At 36.8% G+C, this 6,000-nt stretch overlaps 1 non-coding gene across 1 annotated transcript; it reads right to left on the bottom strand.

The window, feature by feature from the left end:
• Positions 1–2,630: 2,630 nt before the first annotated feature.
• On the bottom strand, positions 2,631–2,763 carry LOC111765193 (small nucleolar RNA SNORA31). The gene has a single exon (XR_002797598.1). It is a non-coding gene; the product is annotated as a small nucleolar RNA SNORA31 (small nucleolar RNA).
• Positions 2,764–6,000: the final 3,237 nt, after the last annotated feature.

Genomic DNA, 6,000 nt, shown 5'->3' with positions numbered 1-6,000 from the left:
TGTGACCTTGCCAAACTCACTTATTGGTTCTGGGAATTTGTTTTGTTTTATTTTGTAGATTCCTTGGGATTTTCTACATAGAAAATCAGGTTATCTGCAAATAAAATAAGGTCAGTTTTTAATTTCTTCCTTTCTAATCAGTATGTCTTTTATTTCCTTTTCTTGTCTTTTTGCACTGAACTTCCAGTTCTATACTGAATGAGAATGTGAGGATAGATATCCTTCCTTGTTCTTGATCTTAGGCGGAAAACATTTTGTTTTTCACCAAAAAGTGTGAAGTTTGCTGTAGGTATTTGTAGACACTCTTTATTAAGTAGAGGAAGTCCCCCTCTATTCTTACTTTTTCTTAGAGTTTTTATCATGAATGAATGCTGAATTTTGTCAAATGCTTTCTTTCTGCGTTGATTGATATGAATATGTGATTTTTCTTCTAGCCTGTTAATATGATGGATTACATTGATTACTTTTCTAACATTGAATTAGCTTTGCACCCCTGGAATAAATCTTGCTTGGTAACGGCATATAATTCTTTTAACATATTTCTGAATTGGCTAATATTTTGTTAAGGATTTTTGCACCTATATTTATGAAGAATATAGGCCTGTAGTTTTCTTTTTTCTTTTTTTTTTTGAGGTACTGGGGGCTGGGGATTGAAACTGAAACTGGGAGGCACATCACCTACTCTGAGATGGTTTTTTTTTTCATTTGTTTTGTTTGTTGTTTGTTTTTGTTTATTCAAGAGGCACCAAGAACTGAAGCCAGGACCTTCCATGTAGAGGCAGGTGCTCAACCTCTTGAGCCAGACATCTGCTGCCAGCAGTTTTCTTTCTTTTTTTTTTTTTTTAAGATTTATTTATTTATTTAATTTCCCCCCCTCCCCTGGTTGTCTGTTCTCTGTGTCTATTTGCTGCGTCTTGTTTCTTTGTCCGCTTCTGTTGTCGTCAGCGGCACGGGAAGTGTGGGCGGCGCCATTCCTGGGCAGGCTGCTCTCTCTTTTCACGCTGGGCGGCTTTCCTCACGGGCGCACTCCTTGCGCGTGGGGCTCCCCTACGCGGGGGACACCCTTGCGTGGCACGGCACTCCTTGCGCGCATCAGCACTGCGCATGGCCAGCTCCACACGGGTCAAGGAGGCCCGGGGTTTGAACCGCGGACCTCCCATATGGTAGACGGACGCCCTAACCACTGGGCCAAAGTCCGTTTCCCAGCAGTTTTCTTTTATTGTACTATCTTTGGTTTGGTAGCAGAGTAATATTAGCTTTATAAAATTAATTGGGAAACGTTCCTTTTCTATTTTCTGGAAGAGATTGTGTAAACTTTGTGGTAATCTATAAACATTTGGTAGAATTCTATGGTAAAATCATCTGGGTCTGGAGATTTCTTTTTGGGGGAATTTTTAAATTATAAATTCAATTTCCTTAACAGTTATAGGGCTACTCAATTATCTATTTCCTATTAGGTGAGTTGTAGTAATTTGTGTTTATCTGGCATTTGGTCCGTTTCATTTTATCTAAGTTGTTAAATTTATGTGTGTAGAGTTATTCATAGTATTTCCTTATAATCCTTTTTATGTCTGCAGGATTGGCAATGATATCACCCATTTCATTCCAGATATTGGTAATTGTGTCTTTTCTCTTTTTCCTTTGTCACTCTTGCTAGAGTTTTGTAGATTTTGTTGGTTTTTTTTTTTAAGGAAACAAGATCCTGTCTCATTGATTTTTTGTTTTTGTTTTGTTTTTTCTGTTTTCAATTTCATTGATTTCTGCTGCTATCTTTATTTAATTTCCTTCCTTCTGCTTGGTTTGCTATTCTTTTCCTAGGTTCATGAGATGGAAGACTTTTCCTCTTTTATAATTTGTGTATTAGGCATTATAAATTTCCCTCTTAGCACTGCTCCAGCTATGTCCCACATATTTTGATACGCTGCATTTTTATTTTCACTCAGTTCAACATAATTTTGGATTTCCCTTGAGACCTCCTCTTTAATCTATGGATTATTTAGAAGTGTATTGTTTAATTTTCAAGTGTTTGTGGAGAGTTTTCTGTTACCTTTCTTTTATTGAGTCCTAGGTTGATTCCACTGTGGTGAGAGAACATACTCTGATTTCACTTCTTTTGAATTTGCGGAGGTTTGTTTTATAATCCTGGATGTGATCCATCTTGGCACGTTCTTGGGGCACTTAAAAAGAACATGTATTCTGCCATTGGGTGTAGCGTTCTATAAATATTGCTCAGTCCTGTTGGTTTTGGTGGAGCTGTGAGTTCTTCTATATCCTTGCTGATTATCTGTCTAATTGTTCCATCACTTGTTGAGAGAGGGTATTGAAGTCTTCAACTATAAATGAGAATTTAACTATTTCTCCTTTTATTTCTATCAGTTTTTTTGCTTCATATATTTTATAGCTCTGTTGTTTCTTTCTTTTATCATTACGTATTATTTTTCTCTATCTCTTGTAATTTTCTTTACTCTGAAGTCTATTTTATCTGATATTAATATAGCCACTCCTACTTTCTTTTTTCATGTAAATTCAAAATTTTAAGGTTCCTTTTGTGGAGTTAATCAGATTCTTCACCGTTTACAAGGTTGTTTCTGAGTTGCAAAAATTACGTACCCTCCCCCGTTTTTTGTACTTCCTATATTCCCCCATTCAATTTTGGCTGCCATAATCAGACAAGCAGAAAGTGCAAGGATCTTTTGTCTTGCATCTTTGGTGGAAACCTTAGAAACAAACATTAACTACTCTAGGTCTGTCAGATAGATACATCACTGCTTTCATTTGATTAATGTTTACATGATATAGTTTTTTCCCTCCTTTTACTTTCAACCTGCTTATCTTGTTATATTTGAAGTAAGTGTTTAGTTGGGTCAAGTTTTTTTTAAGTCACTCTGCCATTCTCTGTCTTTTAATTAGTGTATTTAGACCACTGGCATTTAATGTAGTTATCCCTTCCACATTGCAACTTTCCCCATCATTGTTTCAATGTATCACAGGTGAGCATAAGAAATTAAATGGGAATTTTTTTTTTACTTTTGTGGAAACCACAGAAGCCACATCAAGGCCAGCAGATGGCACAGAAAAAACTAAGAAACTCAGAAATGCATAAGACATATTTATAATATGTCTAATATTGCCTATGACCAAATACTTAACCCAAATTTTACAATAAGTTACTGTAAACACCGCATAAAAGAAAAAGAAAAAAAAATTCAGACTTCTTCTTTGGTACAAAGGGAAAGCCAAAAAGTTTTATGCAGGTTTTCCAGATCATGGGGGAGCTGCGCCCCTAACACTCATGTTGTAGAAGTGATTACTGTAATTATTGATACATTAGGGGTTCTATCTGTCATTTTTATTTTTTGTTTTCTGCTTATTCTTTGTTTTTTGTTTCTCTGTTATTTTTTCTCTATCTTCCTATGAGATAGTTATACATTATTTAGAATTCCATTTTGCTTTATCTATAGTTTTTTTTTTATTTTGGTATGGACTTATTCTTTGTTTTTATTTATTTATTTATTTGTCTTTATTCCTTTTTTAAATATCTATAGTTTTTTAAAGTATATATCTCCATATAGCTTATTTCATGGTTGTTGTAGATATTTCACTATGTATATCTATGTATCTATATCTATATCTATATCTATATCATGGTCTACTGGTGTCATCATTTTACTAGTTTCAGTGAAGGGTAGAAATCTTACCTCCTTTTATGTCTCTTTACCATCCCCTACTTTAAATATAATTGTCTTAAATATTTCTTCTATATACATTTTGATCCAGGTCAGACAGTGTTATGGTTCTTGCTTCAAACTTCAAGCATAATTTCAAAACTCAAGAGGAGGAAAGTCTGTTATATTTACTCATATTTTAAGCTTACCATGTTCTTTCTTCCTTCCTGATGTTTGAACTTCCTTTAGCCATTCTTTTAGAATAGGTCTGCTGATGACAAATTCTCTTAGTTCTCCTTCAGCCACAAATGTTTGATATCCTTTCCTTCCTGAAAGATATTTTCACTGGATATAGGATTCTGGCATGACAGTTCTCCTAAAAAACATTGAGCAATTTCCTTCTGTTCTCCATGGTTTCTGATGAGAAATCCTCTGTCTTTCTAATTGTTTTTCCCGGAGAGGTAAGGTATTACTTCTCTCTTGCTGCCTTCAAGATTTTTTCTTTATCTTTAGTTTATAGACATTTGACTATGATGTGTCTTGATGTATTTCTTTGGGTTTATCCCATTTAGAGTTCACTCAGCTTCTTGAATCTGTAGGCTTATTAGTTTTTGCCAAATTTGGGAGTTTTCTACCATTATTTCTTTGAGTACTTTTGTAGACCTACTCCATCTTCCCATGAATATTAGATCTTTTGGTACAGTTCCACAGGTCTCTGAGATGGTGTTCTTTTTTTTTTTTTTTTTTTTTCTGTTTCAGTATAGTTTCTCTCTGTTATTTGGGTTGGGTAATTTGTATTGTTCATCTTCCAGTTCCCGAATTCTTTCCTCTGTCTCCCCCACTTTGTAGTTGAGCCCATTCACTGAGTTCTTTAATTTCAGTTATTATGTTTTTCAGACCAAAAATATTTCCATTTGGTTCTTCTTTACATCTTCTGTTCCTTCACTGAGACTCAACTTTATCATTCATTTGACATATGTTTGTAATTGCTTATTGAAGCATTTTATGATGGTTATTTTAAAATATTTGCCAGATAATTCTAACTCTTCTGTTATCTCAGTGATAGTGTCTATTGTCTTTTTCTTCATTCGGTTTGAGATCTTCCTGGCTCTTGGTATGCTGAGAATTTTTTATTGAAATCTGGACATTTTGGATATTATGTTCTGAGATCCTGGCTCATATTAAAACTTCTCTTTTGTTGTTGTTATTTCTGACACTGCTTTAACAAGTGAAGTAGGAGTGCTGCCTCTTTACTGCCAGGTGGAAGGAGGAGTCCACGCTCCCCGCTTGGGCTCTGTTGACGCCCAGGGTGGTAGGGCTTCTCAGTTCTCTGGTGGGTGGTGAAAGTCCTGGTTCTTACCTGGCCTCTGACAGGGCCCTGGTCGGGCTTGGGAGCCTCCTTTCCGTCCCATGAGGGTAGAGGTCCAGGTTCTCCACTTGGACTTTGTTGGCATGAGTAGGGCCACAGTTGTTTTCTGTGGTGTTTGACTAGAATGGAATATCTAAAATATTTTTTGGGGTGTCTTGCTGGACTGCCCCTCTCCTGGTTCTTTGACTAGAGAGAGAAGGCTTTTGCTGGAGCTTCTTCGGTCTATGCTCCTTGCTGTTTCTGGGTTGTTGGCTCCCTCAGCTACAAGTCTTGGATATATGAAGCAAAAAGAAAACCCGGGGGACTCACCACTGTGTTGTGCCTCAGGTCCCAAGGCCCCTGACTGATTTGCCGTCTCTCTACCTTTTAGAGTCTCCTTATGTTTGTTTTATATATAATGGCTAGGGTTTTTAGTTGGACTTAGCAGGAGGAATAAGGTAATATATATCTACTACATCTTCCCTGAAGTGGTAAAATTTTAAATTTAAATTTAAAAAATAATTTTTCTTTTTTGGCTCCCTTGTCTTCTGTTTGCTCATTGTTTTGCTCATCCCTCATTGTTTGCACTTGCTTTGTCTGTTGTCTTCCTTATATCTTTAGGAGGCACCGGGAACTGAACCTGGGACCTCCAATGTAGAAGGGAGGTGCCTAGTCACTTGAGCTCCCTCCATTCCCTCCTTCGTTGTGTCTTTCATTATGCTCTTCCTTTTGTGTCTCTTGTTGCATCATCTTCTTCTGTCAGCTTGCTGTGCCTGCCCATCACACCAGCCCATCATGCCATCTTTCTGTCTTCTTTAGGAGGCACCAGGAATCAAACCACGGACCTCCCATGTGGTATGCGGGAGCTCAGTCACTTGAGCCACACCCACTTCCCACCCCCTTATCTTACATAAAGTATATATGCATATGTGTGTATGTGTATATACATAAACTCTCCCCTTCATCCCTAAACACTGTTCCTATTTC

This window comes from Dasypus novemcinctus, chromosome 12 (genome assembly GCF_030445035.2).
Source record: "Dasypus novemcinctus isolate mDasNov1 chromosome 12, mDasNov1.1.hap2, whole genome shotgun sequence".
Taxonomy (NCBI): domain Eukaryota; kingdom Metazoa; phylum Chordata; class Mammalia; order Cingulata; family Dasypodidae; genus Dasypus; species Dasypus novemcinctus.
The sequence above is the reverse complement of the archived record's forward strand: the minus strand, read 5'-3'. Positions and strand labels throughout refer to the sequence as shown.